Source organism: Dermacentor albipictus, chromosome 4, assembly GCF_038994185.2.
Source record: "Dermacentor albipictus isolate Rhodes 1998 colony chromosome 4, USDA_Dalb.pri_finalv2, whole genome shotgun sequence".
Classification (NCBI taxonomy): Eukaryota; Metazoa; Arthropoda; class Arachnida; order Ixodida; family Ixodidae; genus Dermacentor; species Dermacentor albipictus.
Window position 1 is genome coordinate 71,658,233 of NC_091824.1, and position 22,863 is coordinate 71,681,095.

General features: G+C 46.6%; 1 protein-coding gene and 1 long non-coding RNA gene across 2 annotated transcripts in view; one reads left to right on the forward strand and one right to left on the reverse strand.

Moving 5' to 3' along the window:
• The window catches only part of LOC135902070 (uncharacterized), a 750,038-nt gene that overhangs the window by 108,012 nt on the left and 619,163 nt on the right, over window positions 1-22,863 (forward strand). The gene's annotated exons all lie outside the window — the stretch shown is intronic.
• The window catches only part of LOC135902069 (uncharacterized), a 55,776-nt gene that overhangs the window by 31,665 nt on the left and 1,248 nt on the right, over window positions 1-22,863 (reverse strand). The window lies entirely within an intron of this gene.

The window sequence follows — 22,863 nt, forward strand, 5'->3', positions numbered from 1 at the left end:
AATTGTGCGACGTTGTAGCACCTTCATGATCGGCCTTAGGTAGATCATGATTTAAATTTCTTCGCTGGAGTACAAATGCCATCTTCGTCTTAACATACACCACATGACGTAGAGATAGGTACCTATGATGTGTAACACTTAGTTGTATATCACATCACCATCCGTGCATCTCTTGCTTACGGCCATCAATACGTATGTAGAACCCGACAGCGTTGTAAAATTTCGCGTCGAACCAGGTGAAATAGGAATCATGCCGTTCCCGCCATACATTCGTTGTCACCGTCGTCGTCCCCTAGCTGCTGTTGTCACACACGAGCACGGTGACGTCACACGCACTGCTCGATTTACACAAACACGCTAGTGAATTTGACAATGCTTTCAGAAATCTCAAGCAATCATACCAGCATTATGCTTCGCATAACATCGACACAAAGATTGCATGAGGTGAATGCAATTCGTTTGTTTTTTATTGCGAGCTACTTTAAAAGGGGTTACTGTAGTGCGCTCAATACCGACCGGTTTAGCGAATCACTGATACATGTAAAATAAACATCACTCGTCCAGCAGATACACACAAGCTGTGGTGATAAGTTCTATATAGATTAAAGGAAAGCAAGTGCGCCTAAAATCATAGCATTCTAAAAAGACCGGAAGTACTCGCTGCTCGGAGTGTTTCACGAATGTCGTAACCTCTGCGATTATCGAACTATCCTTTTGACAACAGCTGTCACAAAACAGCAGCACGAAATTTAGAAAAAAAGAGGATATCCGATCAATTGCCTACCCAATAGCAAGATATCTTGTTGATGTTGCTTAGAAACAATGCAAGTTTTATCGCAAATGAAAAAAAAAAACATCGTACAGTGTGCACAGAGCTGTAGGGTATTTAAACAAACGAATAAAAGAACCCGAAGCGTAGTGAATCAGTTACACGTCGCGCATTCTTCAGCAATAATACGCCAATTCACAGAAAATAGTAGAACGTCAGCACATTCTCATGTTACACAGTTAGGTAGAAGACTACACCCAGAAAGAAAATATGCATTGGTAGGCTTTCATGGTTGTCTATTGAAGCTTGAAGGCGCTGTCGCCGCAGACAATGAAATAAGGTCTCAAATTCGAAGAACGAAACCGGGAAGAAATGAGCATTAGGTAACTGACTGGCAAGATACTCACCCTCTCAAAGAGAGAGCGAATCAACTTGATTTTCTGCTTTCTGCGCATTGGACAAGTTATGGAAAATATACGCAGAGTCACCACAGTATTTCGGGCCTGTATTCGTTATGACTCAAACGTAATTGTATTAAGGCTGCCGCTTTAGTTTTGTTCGTCGTCTTAATTTAGCACCACAGACAAAAACAATCGAATGTCTGAAGCTTGACTGCATTTATCTTCGTGGAATAACGGCTTGCAGGGAAAGGCATAATGCCGTTACATCGTGCGCTAAGTTAGCGAGGTTTGCTAGCCGACGAATAATTGTTTTCCCATTTTATTTTGTTGGAAGTCAAACACATTTTCTATTTTCTGCCATACATTTGTAGGCGTGAGCTTGCAAGCAGGACAGCAGAAGTCTTTGTCCAGCAGTGGGCGTAAAAGATGATGATCATGATATAGTGGTATCGCGTCTTCACTGTTTCAAAAAAGTACATTTATATCATATTTCATCAAATTCCATATAAGCAGTATCTTACCTGTTGTTGATTCCAGTTTGTGCAGGCCAATTATTTTTGTCTACCCACCCGGAAAAACGAGCTCGTCTTTCCACGGTGACATCGCCCTATTATTGGACAATCCTTTTCCGAACTCCGGCTTTTACTGCGATAGCTACAATCGCCTGCGGCAAAACAAAAAGGGAGTTAGCTAAAGGGCACCAACTAGCTGCGTTTTATGTCCCTCTCTGCTTCTTTTCTCTTAGCCATGGTTGGCTCTGTGCCTAGATACACACACACACACACACACACACAACAAGAAACGATTCATGTTTTCTTATACCTTTGCATCCTCATGCGGGCGCCATTAAGTTCACGAATGAGACAGCCTTTGTGCGGGAAAACAAAGGCTCTGCCGACTATTTGCGGAGCTCGCGTTTCTTCTCGGAAATGGAACCGTAGCAATAAACAAACGAAACCCACGCAGTCCGGACTAACCGACAAAGTGTTGGTATAGAGACTGCAATTTGCCACCACTTTCTTTTGTTTACGCCCGCGTAGCGACACCGCGCGGCTCCTACGTTCGTACATGCTCTGTGTGTTGGTCTGTTATACTGAGAGTCAAAGCCATTGTGAACTCCAACAAATCGATCTTGGTATGCTCGGGAAACGGGGCCAGTGGTTGCCATTATGTAGGGTGACTCAGCTAAGTTAGCTTAGCAGTTCATGGAAAAAAATTAGGTTAAAAATGCACGGCGCGAGGCACTATCTTAAGACCTACGGTGTTTGGTCGTCAGGTAGGTTTTACTACTCTATCTTGCACCGTCTTCTTTAAATATTCTTTTGTTCTTGAACAGCTTAGCTAATGTTAGCTGGGACACGCAGTATAGTGCTGACCTCTGGTACACAAACAATGGAAGTTAAGTGCTACAGCTCGCATTGTTAGAACTTTGTAGATTTTGTTGCTGGTATTGGGTAGTCTGTATACACGCATGATTGAGGTCGTTCCCAATGCACCACGCGTAACGCGCATATCAGGGTTTTTCACTTAAAATCGCGTGCTCTGCATATCAATCTAGTTTGGGGAGATACCGTTAAGTGATCGGCAATCGAGCAAGGCTGTAGCTAGGGTTTGACCCTGGTGCTCTTGGGCCATATTTGTTCCTTGCGCCAATGAAATCCTCGCATTAATCAACCGATTCATCAATTAGATATCTGGCGTTGCGGTGCTCGCTCATTGGTTTGCTCTGTTGGAATACTCGTGTAGCGCTAACAGGACCAGGACAAGAAAAGAGCGAGTGAACACATAGATCCGGCACTAACTTACAACACCACTCTTTATTAACATGTTCGTGTTTTTTTAACAAGTGTTTACGCATACACTGTACGTTTTTTTTTGTCTGGCGTGAAGCGAAAGATAGAAGTTCCAGTGACCGGTGTACTGACGGGAGTAGCGACCACCGCCATTTCAGGCTTGGTGAGCCGCAGGGCCTCGCCAGTTGTCGCCTCGCGCAATCTATAGTGCCACTGTGCGGGCGCGCTCAGCCTGCAAAGGACGCCGAGCGTTTCACCGCAAATAACACACTGAGGCCCTCAGTTAACGAAGACTGCTTTATTTGCCTCTGGCGGCACCCACCTCTGCACAAACATCCGGGACAGGAGCTTCACGGACAGCAAAGGGGGTGCTCCGCAAAAGGCGTAAGCATTGAAAAGGTGTCGCCGGCACCTGGCTACAGGAGGACGGTTTCCCGCGACGAGCCTCTAAAAGTGTTCCCCGCGGCTGCGCTGCGTACTCTCGCGTTGACCAATGGGCTCATGGGAGCGTAAGGCAGTCTTCGTCAGCTTGAGGCCCTGATGAGTGCGGCTCGGCGTAGTACAACCACTCACTAGCACTGTAGTATAGACACCGCTCTTTGGCGTAGCGTTCCAAAATTGAGCCAACACCAGGTAGGCGTTCGTCGTAGGTGCAAGGAACCGTGAACGAAATCCAGTCAAAGGGTAACCCAAAGGGCTCCGCGGAAGGAGGAAAAACGTGTACGCGCCTGATGCTCTCCCATAGTTGCCCCTTAGGGTGCTCACCCTGTCGGTAATGCCGATGCGCCGTCGTGCCCTGAAGTCATTGGCGCGATTCGCGATAACGAAAGGCCAGTCGAAACGGCCCACTGGGTCTTCCAGGGTGGGGCGAAAGGTGAGTAACAGCCTGGCTGCCGCTTCGTGTAAGCTCGGGTGAAAAACCTCGGAGTACGCTTGTGCTTTGCCTTTAAGAGTAGAACGTGATAGCGTTGTCGGGTCTCGTTGACGCCGACACCGACACCCGATATTCTACGGCACGGGGCCCAATAGAAAACAATAGTGGGCCAATCCTGGCGGCAGTGTAGGGAAGAGTAATGGCTCATTCCCCCTTCCCCATTCAGGCAAAGGCTACAAGCAGTGACTGGCAAAGGCCCGTGCCCCATAAGCAAGGAAAAAGGAGGTTACACTTGGGTTTCCGCGTAACAGAATATTTTATCGTAGATTCAAATTGGTTTTTCGTATATTCAAATTCCTGTCCGACGATATAATGTATGTAGGTCGTGTTCAAGTCAGACTTTATGAATTTTCTGACGCATTTCATTTTGAGAAAGTCAGTTGGTTCAGTAATGCCTCGATTCCATGCGCAGGGCCTGCATTGTTGTGGTTTGGGATGATTTTGTTCTAAAGGACAACGCCGCCGGCGGCGGACACCGACAGCGAATCCGCATATTCTGCGACATGGGGCCCTTACGCTATCACGTTAAAAGAAAGAGGTGCATGGAGGGCAGAATAATCGAACGCCTGTACAAAACGACGGGGTGCATATCAGACGCCCCCAAATACTTAGCGCTATCTGCACATAAATTGCAGTTCGAAGTGTGCGCCGCCTTTGTTGTTCATGTGACCTTCTTGCATCCTCGCCTTGTATGCACTACGCTTGTGTTCAAAGAGAGCACGGAATGCCTCAGGCTGAAGCCAGCGCTTTGACGAGGCCACTTGTCGTCAAACGAAATTCCGTGTCCTACCAGCCACCATGACTTCGAACTTCCACCTTCCTGTGAAGTTCTGATTGTTTAAGCATCTCGCTTTGGACAATATCATTATTGATTACGTGAATTGTCACAAGAAGGAAAGAAAAAGAAAAGTGAACGAAGGCATACGCGTGCAAATTATTGATGCGAAAGCGTCAAATGGTCAATTGAGCAGACAAGAAACATCATCTGTCGTCTGTATCGGCGAAACGGCACTTAAATTTGCATTGCCATTGGCTGCGACGCCACGTCACGAGAGCGCCTCGACGGATTTCCCACGTCGAAAACAGGATGGGCAAAAGAGAATACCTATTGTCACACCAACGCGCCTGCTGTTCGATAAGGGGAGAGGGCATCGCCACAGCGTCACGTCACCCTCGCTCTCTGCACGAGCACTGCTCGACTTTGCAGAGCCTGGCCGAGCGGGCAAAAAGCAACACCTTCTGAGGCGCTAGCGCGCAAGGTGCAGAATGACGGGGCAGAGCATCACCGCGTCGGCAGCATGCGCTGTTCGCACCGCCACCTGCTGCTACTGCTTGCTGCCTCGGGTAGCTCGTACCGCTATGGTATATTACTCGCAGTGCAAAATTGAGAAAGACCGCTGAGCATTATTCAACAGGGCATTAACGCATCCGCATTCTCAACTCATAATAAATGCTTGAGTGTCCTCGGATGTTTGAAAGCGGCTAGACTTTACTTTTCGCTTTTTGGAATTGTCTGGAAATCTGTTCTCCTTGTCGTTTTCATCGCGCACGATTCCTTACCGCGTGCCCACGTGAAATCGCGGTGACATCTGCGGTAGGTCGGAATAAATGTCAGAGACGTCTGATTATGCCTTTGCGTATTTCAAAGAGACCGGTCGTCGCTGGATGGCTCCCCAAATATTTATGCACCTTTATTATTATGTTAACCACGCAAGCGAAAAAAAAAAGGCACTGTGGTAGTTCGGAGTACACTGCACGAGTTCTAGAGCAACGCTGACCTGCGCTTTTGTCGCGCTGTGCTTCTATGAAGGATAAAAGCAACAGAGTAAGAGGAACAGAGGAACGTTTACAAAGCGAAGTTTATTACAAAGCGACTTGCCTATACATCCAGAGGTCGCCCCATATGCTTTCTCGTCTCAATTTTATGAACGTATAGGAAGTAAAAAAACCATTCATTATATATATTTTTTTTTGCTGTTTCTGAGGTGGAACATCAAAACGATCAGTTAAATAAATCCCGTTGGCCCAATCTATGTGACAGCTCAAGAGCGGAAAATAAAATTTAGGCGTCATTGAATAATTCCCGACGTGTTGTTATCTATATAATTACGTCTAACGACGAAACAAAAAAAATGGTTATTTCTGTGTAAAGCTCATCCAGTGATCCCTGTAAAAGATGCCGATGCAGTGCCAAAGTGTCTAAACACAATCAAAAGCACAGCCCGAAGAAAGGCTATGACTGACAATTGCGTAACTATTGGCGCACACCTCGCGTAATTCAGAGAGCGTTTTCCTGCGCTCACTGACTTTCATATGGAAGTCACGGTCATATGTGTGTGTGTCTTTTATTACGCAGACCTTCTTCGTCTATGTGCATGATCTGTGCGTGAGGAGGAGGGGGCTTAGTACACATCTGCACTTTCTCATATGTGTCCCTCTAGATCACGCATGATACTGCGGCACGAATTTTCCTGTCGAGCCCTTACGTACTGAGCGTAGTCTGGTGTGGAGCTTATTCTGTCCGTTTGCAGCTCTATGCTTATTCACCTAATCACAACTGAACTTCGTTTACACTGTTGGGCTTTTTTTACGCCTCACTTCCCAAGCTTATGATGTTTATTGCTCTCTTGCTTTATTATTACATTTAGTTACTGCTATCTGGAGAGAGTATTCACCATTATGAGGTGAATAACTATCGAACGCACGGTTAATTAAATTCTGTACCATGTAATTCAGTGCGTAAAAGTGTTTTCTACTGTCATCCTTTGCAGCTTGTCATCTCATACAACATTTACGCTTATGCACCACGCAGGTTACGAATTCGCAATCAAGAATGGCATCGTTTCAACCATCAGAAAATTCGTAGTGCGCCACTAACCATTGATGTTTTTTTCTTTTTGAATTATTTTTCTCTCTCTCACCTATCGCATCCTCTTGTCCGTCCACCGGTACAGGGTAGCCAACCGGAGATAATCTCTTGTTAACCTCCCTTTCCTTTGCCTTCCTTTCTCTTTCTCTCTCTCTCTCTCTCTTGATTTCTGTAGGTTTGGTGCAATAAAGGGGTACAAAGTGGTATTATCCTTGTAAATAGAAAGTAGCGCGGCCGTTTTGCGTGCATTGGCGGGCTTCTTACACACTCGGAAAAACAGTTCTATCTAGCACGTACTGAGCAACAGATAGCTATGTAGGGAGTTTTTCACATCGCGCTACAATTATCTCATTAACACTATTCATCTAATTATAATATTTCAGAAGTTGATTAATTACTTACACTGATTATCTAATTAGGCGGAAAGAAAGAAGTCTGAGTATCGTTAAGCGACGGCAGACCTTACCTTTGTTCTATCTAGCTACATGGCATTTGCATGTTTTTGAACTCTGGCTAAAGTTAGCTGGGATGCCCTGTATATATCACTCTTCACTAGTTCCTGAACAGACTCCTGAGGAGCAACTGAGCATAAATCGTGAAAACAGGAACATGACTGTCAGGAGTGACAAGCGGAAACGAAGAAAAAGGACGAGGAAGAAGGAGTGGAGCGAGCGCGTGGAGCCGCCATCTTGGAGAAGGGGCGCGCGCAGAGAAGGACGTGGTGACCGGGCGCAGCGTTCCAAGAGAAGACGGCCGGAGATCGCCTGTCTGGGTCCTGCCCCAGATCTTAGGCGGCACATCGACGTCCCGCCCGAGTACCAGGCTCGGCGAGCAGATGTCCGACGTCCCTGGAACCACCGCTGGCCCGGACCTACCTACTAGGACACGTCAGCGTAGCTGCCGCTGGACGTAGACGCGCGGAGGCTGGCTACAGCCAGTCACCATCCCGTCCGGAGGACCAAGCTGGGCCGGCGCGCACCGGGAGCGCCAGCCGGCACGAGCCCCGCTCTGCCGGAGCGCGACAGCCCCCCAGCGACCGTGCCGTCGTCACGTCGGCTGGGGGCATCGGTGACGCCAGACACTAACAACGACTGACGACGACCAGATCGCATCGACGGACCACAGACCGGGGGACGCCGATACTCGCGCCGAACAGTACCGGTACCGTAAGCGCTCCTACTACAGTGAATAGACAATCGCCGCACAGACGTTTGTAAACGCGGTAGTGTGAGCGGTAAACTTAGTAAGGGAGAACGCATGCCGTGTGCGATAAGTCAAATGTTACCGTGTTTTCCTGTTCTTAAGAGTCCATATTGAATGAATGTTTTGTGTGCTGCACCTTGCGTTCGTGTGTTCCTTCCGCTCGCTCAAGCAAGCGTACCAGGCATTAGCCTACTCGTGACAACATTGGCGAGCCTGCCAGGATCCCTTTAACTTCGTCACGTGCCTCGGGGTGTATTGAGCAGCGGAATGGACCTTGAACGATTGATGACGGCTGGGAATGCCGCGGGCATGTCGGCCGAAGCCATAATAGCACTGTATCACGAAGAACAGAAGCGATTAAGAGAAGAACGCGCAGAGGCGCGAGAGGCTGCTAAGGAAGAGGAGGAGAGAGCGAAAGCTGCGGACGAGCGTGCATATAGGAACTTGATGTTGGAAAAAGAGCTTACGGAAAAGAAATTACAGCTGCGCATGAGTAACAGTGGAGAAGAGGCAGGAAATAGGAGCTCCGACGTGCTACCTCAGAGAATAGCGACAGTGTGTCCACAAAAGCTAATCGCCCCCTTTGACGAAAGGCGAGATGACCTAGATGCCTATATACAACGTTTCGAGCGAATAGCAACTGGACAAGGCTGGCAGAGGAGTGACTGGGCGACGGGATTGAGTATGTGTCTCGTGGGGGAAGCGTTGGCCGTGTACAGCCGGATGTCAGCGACGGACGCACTAGATTACGAAAAGGTAAAGAAGGCTCTCCTACAACGCTTCAGACTAACGGCCGAAGGTTTCAGGGATAAATTCCGAAGCTCCAAGCCACACGATAACGAGACAGGCTAGCAATTCGCCGCACGAATCTCCAACTACTTTGATCGTTGGTTGGAGATGGCTAACGTAGAGAAGACATTTGAAGACTTGAGGGACAACATGATTGCAGAACAGTTCCTAGCATCATGTCATCAGGGCGTGGCAATATTCCTGAAAGAGCGCAACTTGAGGACGGTGGCTGAACTATCTGAACACGCCGACCGCTATTTAGAAGCCCAAGGCCAAAAGAATTTGGGAAAGGGGAAGGAAGATAAAAAGACACCAGATGAAAGAGAACAGAGTCGAAGCACAATCAAATGTTTTATGTGTGACAGGATAGGGCATCGGGCTGTGAATTGTCCCTTGGGTCGGACTCGCAGTGCGACGTTGAAGTGCGAGGGATGCGGACGGCATGGACATACAATACAAACCTGCCGAGGTAATTCAGAAAATAAGACCGCCTGTGTTGTTGCGAGCAAAAGTCACATCGAAGGTGACAGGACACAAATGGAGCCGGAGTACAGCGATAAGGCAGGCGCTGTCATGACAGTTCCGAGGTCAGAAGACCCGAAAACCTCGATGCCAGTAGTAGTGGGAGTGTTGCAAGGACGAAAAGTGTCAGTACTCAGAGACACCGGGTCCAACATTGTTATGGTAAGGCGATCCATGGTGTCGGACAGAGATATCACCGGTACAGAAGCACCAGTTCGATTGGCGGATGGTACAGTAAGGCGAATGCCTATGGCTCGTGTGTTGCTTTTGACGCCTTATTATTGCGGTTGGATTGAAGCCCGTTGCGTCGAAGAACCGCTTTATGACGTCATTCTTGGGAATGTGCTAGGAGTCAGAAGAGTGGATGATCCAGATCCCCTCTGGAGTTTTCCTAATATACCGATTACAAGTAGGACGGATCATGAATCCACCGAAGCCGGTGGCAGAGACAACGGAAGAAGTTCGGATCCGTATACCGGAGAAGCTAGCATATTGTCAGTAGAGAAAAGCACAAGGAACCAGGATTGGAAAGATGTCGGTATAAAGAATACTTCAGGCACCGGCATCGATATAACTGCGAAAGAAATGAAGGAAAGGCAAGAAGCGGACAGTACGCTGCGACATTATTTTGAAATGTTAGGGAAATGGATTCGGAATAAGAAGAGCCGGGTCGTACATAAGTTTGAGAAGGTCGGAGAATTACTTTACCGTATAGCCAGAACTCACGATGGAAGAGAAACACGACAGCTAGTACTGCCAGTGAGTTTACGAAGCGCAGTCCTCGAGCTGGCGCACGACACTATAATGGCTGGCCATCAAGGAGTAAGGAAGGCGACCAGCCGAGTATCAGAAGAATTCTTTTGGCCGTGCATGCAAAGTGACACTAAACGGTTTGTGAGATCTTGCGAGATATGTCAGAAAACCACACCAGTAAGGTTGATATCAAAGGTATCTCTAGGGACTACGCCTTTTATTGAGCAACCATTTCAAAAGGACGCCAGAATGGTCATGACAGAGTCGGTTGCTGAAAGCCCCTACCAAGCAGACATCCCAGCAGCAGAAATTACGCCTCAGAAGGCGAAGATAACAAGCATGATGTCTAAACCGAGCGTATCTGAGAAAAGACGGACTCAAGAATTGAAGAACAATGGACGCATCATCGCTGTGTCCGCCAACTTTGACATGACTGGGTCCCGCGCCAACCCCTGGTGTCATCCAAATCATTCTGCTCGAGGCAATGCCGCGGTGAGGCGCCGGCGTCGAGAGTCAGGACCAGTTCACAGCTTCCTGTCTGGCTGTATCCATGTCAGACAAGAACCGGTAGGCAGGAGTTCGCGGACCACGTGAGTGAACGTGCCGCGAAGGACATACTGACATTGCAGAATATGTTCATTTATGTGTCTCCTTTGTGAATATGTTCGTATACTGGGGAACAGCTTGCTGCGCATGCATATAGTGTTTAGAGCTTCCGAGGAGTCTTCCTCAAACTCTCGAGGAATACAATGCCTTGTGAATGGTGCTGCCGTTGGCATTGACGTAGTGTTAAGACTTGGCAAAAACTTGCGTGATGTGCGTGTGGGTGCAGTGAAGTGCGGTGGAGTGCAGTGAGGTGTGAAGGAAGAAACGGCGAAGAGTAGTTATATGTGGTGTAGTGCAGTGAAGTGAAATGCAGTGATGTGTGAACGAAGAAGTGGCGAAGTGAAGGTATATGTGGTGTGACGAAGTGGAAGTGCAGTGTCCGTATAAACTCAAGAGGAGACGAGCAGTGAGTGAAGTTTTCGCGGAGCGAAAACTCGGAAAACAAGGGGGCCATTGTCAGGAGTGACAAGCGGAAACGAAGAAAAAGGACGAGGAAGAAGGAGTGGAGCGAGCGCGTGGAGCCGCCATCTTGGAGAAGGGGCGCGCGCAGAGAAGGACGTGGTGACCGGGCGCAGCGTTCCAAGAGAAGACGGCCGGAGATCGCCTGTCTGGGTCCTGCCCCAGATCTTAGGCGGCACATCGACGTCCCGCCCGAGTACCAGGCTCGGCGAGCAGATGTCCGACGTCCCTGGAACCACCGCTGGCCCGGACCTACCTGCTAGGACACGTCAGCGTTGCTGCCGCTGGACGTAGACGCGCGGAGGCTGGCTACAGCCAGTCACCATCCCGTCCGGAGGACCAAGCTGGGCCGGCGCGCACCGGGAGCGCCAGCCGGCACGAGCCCCGCTCTGCCGGAGCGCGACAGCCCCCCAGCGACCGTGCCGTCGTCATGTCGGCTGGGGGCATCGGTGACGCCAGACACTAACAACGACTGACGACGACCAGATCGCATCGACGGACCACAGACCGGGGGACGCCGATACTCGCGCCGAACAGTACCGGTACCGTAAGCGCTCCTACTACAGTGAATAGACAATCGCCGCACAGACGTTTGTAAACGCGGTAGTGTGAGCGGTAAACTTAGTAAGGGAGGACGCATGCCGTGTGCGATAAGTCAAATGTTACCGTGTTTTCCTGTTCTTAAGAGTCCATATTGAATGAATGTTTTGTGTGCTGCACCTTGCGTTCGTGTGTTCCTTCCGCTCGCTCAAGCAAGCGTACCAGGCATTAACCTACTCGTGACAATGACTAACTCACTTCAACGTACTCCTCGCGGGCAGACAGATACGTAACCCGTTTTATAATTTGAGAAGGTAGACTGATTGCCCTAACTTCTTATACTAGGTGAGGTGCACCACCCTGTCAAATACTTTAGAAAAATCTAGCATGATTACATAAATCTGGCTGCCTTCATCAAGCACTTTGGTGAAATCAATAGCTGCAGTTATTAACGGAGTCACAGGCGCGCAACTTCGCCATAAACAACGTTGCGCTTTAGAAAATGTATTTTCGCTCACTAAAAATTTGTTTACATACCTGGTTGTTATATGCTCGAGAATTTTGCGTGTACCAGTGGTAAGGAATATAGGAGGATAATTATTTCAGTGATGCAGTCTACATGAACTTTTCTGAAAAAGAATCGGAACTCTTGCGAGAGGTAGTGAAATGGTGCCGATAGACTTCATGTCCAAAATAAACAGGGTGCCTTTTACCCTGTTTGCCAATTTACGAATCTTGGGTACCAAAATAAACAGGGTCTTTTAGCTGCACAAAATTTTCAAAAATTCGCCTGTAGTATGTGGTGCATAGCGCAATTATAACCCTTCATCTAAATTATTCGATGAGGCGGCCATAACTTCTTCGAGAAAGCAAACTACTGAATTTGCGTATGAACTGAATTAGGCCAATTTACTTTTCACGTAATTACTATGCGGCACATATTCTGATGTACAAATTATAGCTGGTTTTGTGCCTCAATGCATAAAACCGCGGGTTAATAAGGAAAGTAACTGGAACACCAATGCGTTTCGTTGAACACCTTAAAAATTAGTATTTATTAAGTGGCGTGGTCCTAAGAATTCATTCCAAACGAATATGGCTTGCGAATTCACCGGTTATAATTCTTAAGTATAGATATGTGATTATAATATGTAACTAACGTATAATATGTAACGTAATTCAATGAAGCATTTTTATTTCTCGTAGAAGCAAAGGGTGTTTTAGTGAGAAATTTATATCAAGGCTAAGAATTGTGCTTTCTGTCATAGGAATTTTTTTTTAAGTTGGCGCAACCAAGAAAACAGCATATATATCCACACTTTGTCAAAGGAAATCAGTACGCATACAAGGGTTCAATGTCAATTACTGCATTGGAAAACTAAAGCTAAATACTAAAGCAGCTAACATACGCGAAACTTTTGTGTAGCAACTTAAATACACGAAATGTACAAAATAAACAAAGCACTGTAAATACCTCAACGTGATCAACATTGTACGCAAGGAAGTAATCGAACACAATATATCAAAATTTTCGGACCTATATAGTAGCAAATAACTCTCAAGTTTATATCTAAACGAATGATAGGATGAAGAGGATTTCAGTGCACACAGAAGTATATTCCACAGTTTTAAACCAAAAGAAGAGCATCCTATTTTCCTGACTTCATGTGTTATGAAGGTAAAAAAGAAATTGCCATGAGATGCAAACTTTGCGCTATTGAAATTAGTAAGCACATTAGAGCTCATGAATTTGTACGAAAGCTGTTTGGTTAGTAATATGAAAAATAAGATAAAAAAGTGGCTCGCCAACCCAGCCCTGCTTAAGTGGTTGTCCTGCAAAGCTCTTGCAAAACCATCACTACAGCTGCTGAGAGAGGTATGCAATGCTTTAATAATTGTTCATTCGCTTGTTTTGAGCTTGGTTCTTGGATGGACCCGAAAAGTGCCGTCCACCCAGAGGCTAACAGGTTCGCTGTAAAAATATGGCAAATACCATCAGGAATGTGACAATGCATAGTATTTTCCGTGTTTTCCATTAACTTCGGATAAAATGATTTGGCACCAAGTGGATGTGATTTAGGACTGTACTATTGCTGTTTCCTTAGCCTAACAATATAAGGTATCAAAGCTTGAACTTCTGCAAGGACAGCTAAACAAGCCACCGAACTTGACATTCCAGTTGCCGCGTGAGCAAGAGATTTATCGAATGAAAACAAGTATCGTCATCTGTTTGGAAGTGTGAAATATGAATGCTATTTTTCACCAAAAGCATCCAACGTAACTTCTTCTACGCATACTATTCATGTTTACGTAAGTTTTCGTTGCCGGAATTCCTGTAACAACCTCATCTTTATTCGATTCAAGTGTTTGGAAGAAAGATTTTGTCAATGTGTAGTGGTGGCCGCGGCTGCATGTCACTTAGCTAGGAGAGAAAGTTACACGTTCATTCAATTAGGTACTAGAAACATTCTCACTTAATTGCGCCTTTCAGACTAATTAAGAGCGCCATGAGTTGCTCAATATGAAGTTACGACGAGTGCCTAGCGGCAGTGCGAGCGCCGCGATACTGTTCCTTCTACCAAGACATCGCTAATGAATGATTGTCCTCGCATCTTCGAAGTTTCACTCTCTCAAGAGGCATCCCTAGATACAGTGGTAGCAGATGCCATCTGTGAAGACGGTGGCACAAATAAGAAAATGTCACCCCTTTGTGCCACAAATCTGGTTCTTCGCTTGTTTGGCATTATAAGTTGTCAGGCATTTCCCACACCGTCTCAACTAATAATCAGTAACGTGTATTCGAACAACGGATAGACAAGCTAAAGTCCGTTAGGCAACTTCATCGGCCAGCGTCAACCATTGGAGCTGCAAGTCTCTGTGTTTACTATACTACAAAACTAACGTTCCTGAAGAGGAGAACATTTAACGATTCAACGAGCTAAATTTTGGCATTTGTTTCCGCTTATGGATTTGGGGAAGAAAACAATGATCGCAAAGAGAGAAACGTAAAAGACGCGGGAAGTATATATTGCGCTTTTGCATACCATTTTCTCGCTTTACACAGGAGTGGGAAAATGAAAAGCACATAATTTCCCTGTTCGTTTATAGTGACCGCATAGCTAGCAAAGGGCAGCGCATACATTGTGAAAAGAGAGAAATATTTGGCGTGCCTACATTTAAAAGTTTGATAACGTGGCATGCGCACTATTTCCTGGCCTATAGGATCAGACGATAAAGAAACGCGAGAGCGAGTGTGCGATTTGCATATAGCCAATGGGCATTGACTGAGTTCGTAGTTTTCTCTTTGCTATAAGCAATGAGAAGGTAAGTTTATTTGAAGAAAGGTTTATTGAAGTGTCCGCCTTTCCTTGTCTCGCCCCGTTATTTCCTTTTTTGTCCTCCTCTTCCACTTTTATCTCTGGTTAGACTAGCAATACAATCGGATCTCACGTTACAGAAGTGCGCAAAAAACATTTACAGGAAAACGAATAAGGAATCCTAGGTGCCTCAGGAATAGATTGCAGTATATGCATAATGAATATCAAGGAACTAGTAGCGAAGAATTGTGGCTTGGAGATAGCGGTGGAAGTGTTCACGCTGCTGCGGAGACGCGGTGAGTGCGCGGGTGAGACTATCAAAACAGGATCATCTTGCGGGGGCAAAAAGTAGGGAGGGCCAAAGAGCTCCAAGAAAAATAATAGACACCCCAAGCGCTTGTGGTGCCTATTCTTCATCGTTTCTTTTTTTGCGCTATTGTCATCTTAGCAAGGATCGGTACCAAATGGCTCAATTGTCATCCTCGCTTGAATAAATACGCATTAAACCTCGCAGTAAATATCACATGGCCCTGCGTTCGCATAACTCCAAGAGTGTCCTGAAAGGGAAGCTGAAAGGTTTTCCAGAAAAAATGAGTGAAGTGCAGTACGCCGTGGTTTTCAACCCTCTAAATTCGAATATCGCATCGAAATTGAGTGAAAAAAAAGCGCAAACATATTTTATTTCGACGAAAAGTGCAGCAGCAGACACGCCCAGCTTGCGCGCCTCGTTTCCGCCTCTGATTGGTCGGGTGCCTCGTGACGTGAACAATGGTTCGGCTTGCAGACGACGAGTGAACGCGACAGCCATCGCCTCGCTTGCAGCGCTGTCGCTGTCGCGTGCAAGATCACTTGTAAGGGGTTTATACTTGTACATACTACATGTACGAGCCGATTGCGAAGAGCCGGACTCTTTAAGAAGCAAAAAAATGCTGGTGCAAGCACTGCTTTCCACGCGAACGAAGGCGAAGTGTTAGCATCTCTTTGTGTTGGAAATGTTCTTTGGCGAGTATGTTTTTTGCTAAGCTGCATTCAGCGTTCCAGTGAGTACGTTTCCGGGCAAACAACTGTAGTGTTATGTTCCTGCATGCCTCCTCGTAGAACGTAAGTGGTGATGCGATCTTCAGCATTTCTGCGCTGCCCCAAAGCTGTCGGCAATCTACACAGACGGTTTAAACGCGGGAAAAGTTTACCGGCTGTTGTAGCACGTGTAGTATAGAACCTTCATCAGCGCGCCATCCGCACGCTACTCGTAACCGGTGAATTCCGTCGGCTACGTGAGATGGTCGGTTTCTTATGTGTGCGAGAGAAGGGGGAGTGCAGCGTCTTGGCGTGAGCAGGCTTTCCAACACATGCAAACTTTACGCTTGCACTGCTTTATGGTAGCTGCATGCAGGCTGTTTCACAACACGCCTGCGAATAGAAAATTCGCGGCGCTTGGCGATGAAACCTGCGTCAAGGGTGGGCGATAAACATGCACCTTGTGTTCAGCGTGCTAGCAATTCTTTTAGGAGAACCCAAAGCACGCAGTATTAATAAACTCCGGTAGTAATTGTCACGGAAGTGGTTAGAGCACAACACTTGTTCTTGAGCGCTTGAAGTTGCATCGCTTCACAGCAGCCTCCCACTTAGCTGAAAGCTTCTTGTCTTGCAGGAACTAATGGAACATCGGAACATCGTCGCGGCCGCAGGTGTTCGTGGAAGCGTAGGCTGCACAGAACGCCGGCATGATCGGCCTACAAGTTCAATTGATGCTGCGGACGTCAACTACCACTCTTATATACACACAAATAAAGGAATGTAGGGTCAAGCGAAGCAGATTAGGACGGCGCGCATGAAGAAATAAGCCCGGTCAGGCACGGTCGCGGAGACTGCGAAGGAGCGGAACACCAGTGAAGACGTCACTAAACCGCGGTTTCCGGTCTCCGCTCCCATCGTCAGCGTCAGCAGCAGCGCGCGGCGCTCGACGGGGGGCGGAGCTACAGCGCAATTTTGACTGACGATTGCGTCGCTCCTAAGTGAAAAATCCCCCCCCCCCAGACTTTACCTTCATGGTTTATAACATTCCCGCATCCGTATATGAGCGTCTTATTGAATTTGACAGACTCTTCAGCTTCCCTTGAAGACTTAAGCGGTCATGCTGATCGCCTGGGATGGTTTTCAAAATGTCTTCCATAAGCCCTTAGGCTCAGTACTTGTAGCCAGAATGTAGCCCAAAAATGGATGATTTATAGTGAATATCAAATTTATATTAAATAGTAAATAATTGCTCAGTTTGATATGCACTAAATACAAGTAGTACTCGTCAATTACACCTGGAAACACCATGCCAGCAACATCTATCAAAAGCCTGTTTACCTCTGCGAAATAGTGTACACGGAATCTTTGTTTGCTTAGAGCAATAGGCGAGCCGGAACCATATGTACCTTGAGTGAAGATTTCATGAAACCTGAAATGAAAAGTAAATAATTCCAAAAGAAAGAAAACGCTGAGAACGGAAGTGTTGCTGTCGGTATTGTTTTACAGCGTAAATGGTTATGGGCTCATTTCAACAGCCGTTTCGGTTGCCTATCGTGTCCGCCGCTACCGTCGCCGATGTCGAGTGTCTAGTGTCCATCGCAGCCATAGCCTAGCACGCGAGAGTTCGCGTGATGTCACAGGCACGCTGCGTAGCGTCGATACGTGCTCGCCTTGCATTCCATTTACGTACTGTGGTGTCTATCAAGCCATTTGATTCGCGTTTTAATGTTTCGTCCATGCACACGCTTTAATGTCACATCGGGACAATACATCCTTTGAAAGGAAGAAAAAGGCCGCGTCTGTAGTGCGGCAAAGACAAAGACGAGAAGAAGACATATCGCCATTTAGAAGAAACATAGCGAACACGAAGTGACAAGAGCGCGGTATCAAGCAGTCCGTTCTTGTTACTGCCCTTACGGACTGAGTGCTTTGGACCCTCTAGTTTAGGTCAACCACAGGCAGTCAGTTTAGTTCGTTCTCGAAAAAACAACACAGAAACACTTCGCCGCGAAGACTCTCTAGTGCGCGCTGCTGAGAAGGCGGCCCGACAGGTTCGTCGCGAGATATTCAAGTCCGTACTGTGAAAAATGTGACACTGCAGCATCGCCGCAAGACCCTCGAGTACGTGCAGCCGAAAATGCGGCTCGGCAGCTTCGCCGCGAAGACCCTGAAGTGCATGCTGCCGATGATCAGGCACGACGGCTTATACACGAGCAACGTCACGTGCACTCAGCCGAAGATGCGGCCGAACAACTTCCGCATGAAAACCTCCGTGTGCGTGCAGCAGAAAATGAGGTACTGGAACGTTACCACGCAGACCCTCACGCGCGAGAAGACGAAAATGAGGCCCGTGAACCTCGTCGTATATCATGGCTGTCAACATACACGTAGTGGACGGGCTGGTCAGTGTTGCGGATGGGAACCTTGCATACACAGAGGTAGACGAATGCGGACTCGCAAACATACTGTGCCTAAGGTTCGGCTGTGATGCCACAGGAAGACTGGCACGGCTAAAGGCGACACCATTGCGCAGTGTACCAATTGAATACCGCACGGTCACCACAAAGTTGGATCGTAACGTTGACATCTTATTCACCGCACACAATTTGCCGCAGTGCAGGCTAGTGCAGTAACGATTCGCATACAGTGTGTCCCAGCTAACTGAGACGAAGATTTAAAAAAAAATACCCAAGAGCTCTAGAGAAATTGTACCGACTTCATAGTAGCCGCAGTCGCATGTGCTTACGGCCAGTATTTTTGCATCGCGAAGTATTGTTTAATTATTCAATTTTAATTAGTGAACTCCTTAATTATTGCTTGAATCGCAAACATATCAATTAGAAAGTTGTTGGGCGCCTCAACTGACCTCCCAATCAAGCATTTCTTTAGTGCTTAGCTTTTCCTCGTTGGTTTTTCCGAGAAAAAACAAAATCACGCGAAACATCCAAAATACGAAATAGATAGGCGCTCGCGCGCTGCTATTCAAGCTCTTCCAAGTGAACAGCCACGGATACAGGGCCTTACTAGTGGTGGCAGCTCGATACACGGCTTCGCAACATGTGATGGTAGCGGCATCAAGAGAACACGCCGCTGACGCATTGATAACCGCTGCGGAGCCTTGTACGATGTGGCGATCAGAGAATGCAGCCGTAATCTTTCAATGGTTGCTTTTAGGCGCATGAGGAGCGGCGTGCGAGTGTGCCTCTGTTTCGTATGTCGCGTGTTTCGCGGGCTTTTGTTTTTTCTTGGAAGAAAACAACCAGAACCGCCTCAGCAAGAAATAAACGCTTGATTTGGAGGTTATTTAAGGTGCCCTACCACTTTGCAATTGATATGTTTGCGATTCAAGCAATAATTAAAAAGTTGAATAAATAAAGTAATTAATTAAGAAATACTTCGGGATAAAAAAATGCTGGCCATAAGTACATAAGACTACGGCTACTATGCAGTCGGTACGATTTCTTTAGAGCTCTTGGGTAAATTTAAGATCTTGTTAGCTGGGACACCCTGTATATCAAAGTGTCACATGTATTCGCGTTGTTTACGAATACAGCAAACGACACCCCCAAGAATTTGTGTACGTGGCACTGAGTCGAGCCACTTCACTTGATGGCCTTTACATCACAAACTCTGAAGACAACTTCACGTTTTATCACGCCGCCGAAAGGCCAGATGAAACACTGCGGGGCGAATTCCATAGACTCACAATATCGCCTTGATACAGTCATGCAACGTTCCTTTATGCTGCTCGATCAGCCCCACCAATTTGCCATCTTCTCTGTGAACATGCGTTCTCTGGCTGCACACGGGATCGACGTCATACACGACTACATCCTAATGCGAGTGTTCCCACTCTCTTTGCCGGAGACCTGGGGTCGTCCACATGACATCACCGGCTACACGTGTGTCGTGTTAGCAAATAGAACCGTGCACCGGGCCTCGGGTGTGGCAATAGACGAACGAGGAAATCAGTGTGTGCCATTCAAAGTGTTAGGAGCACCGGACGTAGACTTTACCGACGTGTGTGCAGTGCTTAACTGAGATGGTAGTGTGGTTGCCTCTGTGTATGTGTCACCAGGTACTGAACATGGGAAGAGTGCCGACTTCTTGGAAGATACCTTCGTTCCTCAGCATGACGTGGTCCTAATTTTCACGGGCGATTTCAACGTATACACGATGGATTCGCACAACACCTGTTTCGTACACCGTGTGCAAGAAGACCTCGGCATGGGATTTGTGTCAAATACACAATGCTGCTCTTCGTGCACCGGTTCTTGTTTTGAGTTTGTGTTTGCAAACATCAAAGCTCCCTTATTGCCCCGTTACATGTCCTTCTCGACCTACTTTTCCTACCTTAAAGCACATCTGAGTGTGCTTCAATAAATGTATGCAAACAAAAACACTACTACTATCAATATGCTTGCTACTTGCGGTGACGCTGTTAAAACAGTTTACGACAGTCTCCTATGAAGACGTTCCAGCATCTTCCGCTTTGACTGTGCTGCTTGTGCTGCACAGACCTCGGCTTATTTATTTGATCTAATTGCCGATTTTTATTTAATAATTTTTTTCATAGTGAAAGTAACATTCCTGAAAGAAGTGCTTGGGAAAGATTGCGACATCAAAATTACCACGCTGATTACAGCTATCATTTGAAGCGACACAGCTAACTCTTGTTCCAGTAAAACAAATGGCTGACCAGACAAATAGAAAATAAACTATCCAGACAGTTCGTCTTCAAGTAATGAACGGATGAAAAAAACCTGAACTGATAAAAGGAGAACGTAGCCGAAGCGCTCAAATGTACGTTTTCTTACGCAATCGCTGAACTGTTTCTCCGTATATAAAGGTAGAACATTTTGTTGCTCAAACCCAATCTTTGCACAATCATTCTGGTGACATTCGCGCAGTAGAATTTCAACATCTCCTAGGTAATGACATCCCTGAGCGCCTCGAAACATTACTTCTTGCGCTAGGGTCGAGGCCCCGCATTTTTACCTAGAGACTTTGGCAACGAGTCAGTGGGCATTCCTTTGTAAAGATGTTAGTAGAGGTTATGCAGAGGGGGCGTATATTGCTGAAGAATGCCTTCGAGTTTTTCATTGTGTTCGTATTGTCTTTTCTCTCGAAGAAATAATTTCATCTGACAGTGTGCGTTCATGGAGCCTCTTCCCGATCATCTTTCATCCGTGCGTTTTTATGGTTTGTTTTGTTGATTTATTCATCTGGCCTGTATGCTCATTGTCGTACCTAATAACAGCTTTCTCTCCCGAGTCTGTTCCCTTTCACTCGGCAGTGCAGCAGAACATGCAGGAGCTTATCTGGCGTGAACGTCTCTACCGTTTTCAGGATAAATGACTGGTCTCTTTCAGTGTTTGCTTCTGAACTTGTAAATATGACTATAGGCAATGCCAACTTCGCCTTACCCAGTAGACCTACTCTTACGTTATAGAGATTGACAAGTGTTTGCTAAACAAATTTTTAAACACTGGTTTGAAGTACGTAATATTTCTTGTAGAATGAAGTGTAATGGACTGTGACAGCGTCTTGAGTCCGTTTGACATTTGGCGCATCTCGATTGATACAGCTTGTGTATATACTCTGCATCTGTAGGTTGGGACTGCAGCTGAGAAACCGTGTATTTGGGTCCTTGCAGTCTAACATACCATCTACAAGCTATATTAATCGGATTGCTGGGTGAAGAATAAGCGTCGTGGTGATAGACAAACTTTCCGATACCTTTACAGTGTGCACGAAGAAGTGACGTTATGCTTCGGCATGATGCAATGAACCGTTGAATTGAGCACGTGTCTCTGAATATGCCAAGTGATACAGCAAGAAATACGTGCCTCAATATTCCTGAAGGAATCGCCCGTTTCCTACTGCCGTCAGGCTATGAGAAGCAGCGAAGTTGCTACGGTTACTGCTCAAAACTGAAACATGCCTCTAAAGCGCGTTCACTGAGAACGATATAAATGAAAGTTATCTCATTGTTGACGCTTTTAACGGAAACATACTATACTGTTGGGTGGTAACTCAGACAACTAGCAGATCATCGAGGGTGCATGATTGTCGCTTCAGTGCTGTTTTACTCAGGCGTGGTAACCTGTTTCACAATTCCCAATCGAGGCATATGTACTCACTCGCGTCATTACCGGTCTCCTGCGTCGTAGAATTTCAGTGAGAGAAATCTGTTCTTGAATCTTCCGTGTGCAAGTGTGCAGAAAGAGAAAGCAGGGGACATTCCTCTTTAATTGTCTTTGTCGCGTGACACCGCTTACATCTTACTTGCATTTAATTTTTCTTGCATCTTTACGTCACTGAATGATATTAAAATTGGGGTTCGGTGGAAACTTCAGGACAGAAATATCTACCGGTAGAAACGCTCAGCCTGGCGCTATCAAAATAAAACAGGGAAAAACTAGATAAGTCTTCACGAATCAAAAAGTAACGATTGGTTGTCGTGAAGTAGTGCTTACTGGGGTGGTGAAAATGATCGGTTTGTTTAGTATTCGGTCCCGACTCTTTATGCACCAACTTGCAAGGACTATGCAGAGGCGCGATATTGAAAACGCAATGGACATTCCCTTAAGCAGCCATTCACACAAAAGAATCAAGTTACTGCTCACGTCTACCTCATTACACGCATTTGACATTGGTGTCACCTGAATGTTCAAGATAACGCGCATATGCTGAGGAACCTGATGAAGTCCTGAAATTTCCCTAAATTTTGTGAAGAGCTTAACAAAACTATAACCACTGACTCACTTTATGGGTAAGCGCAATATGTGTGCAGGCACGTTAAATTTAGTGTCGCGTTACTGCGAATACGTGGGCTTCTGTGCAGTGTATTTTTTTTTGGGGGGGGGGGCGGGGGGAGCCTCATTTTAC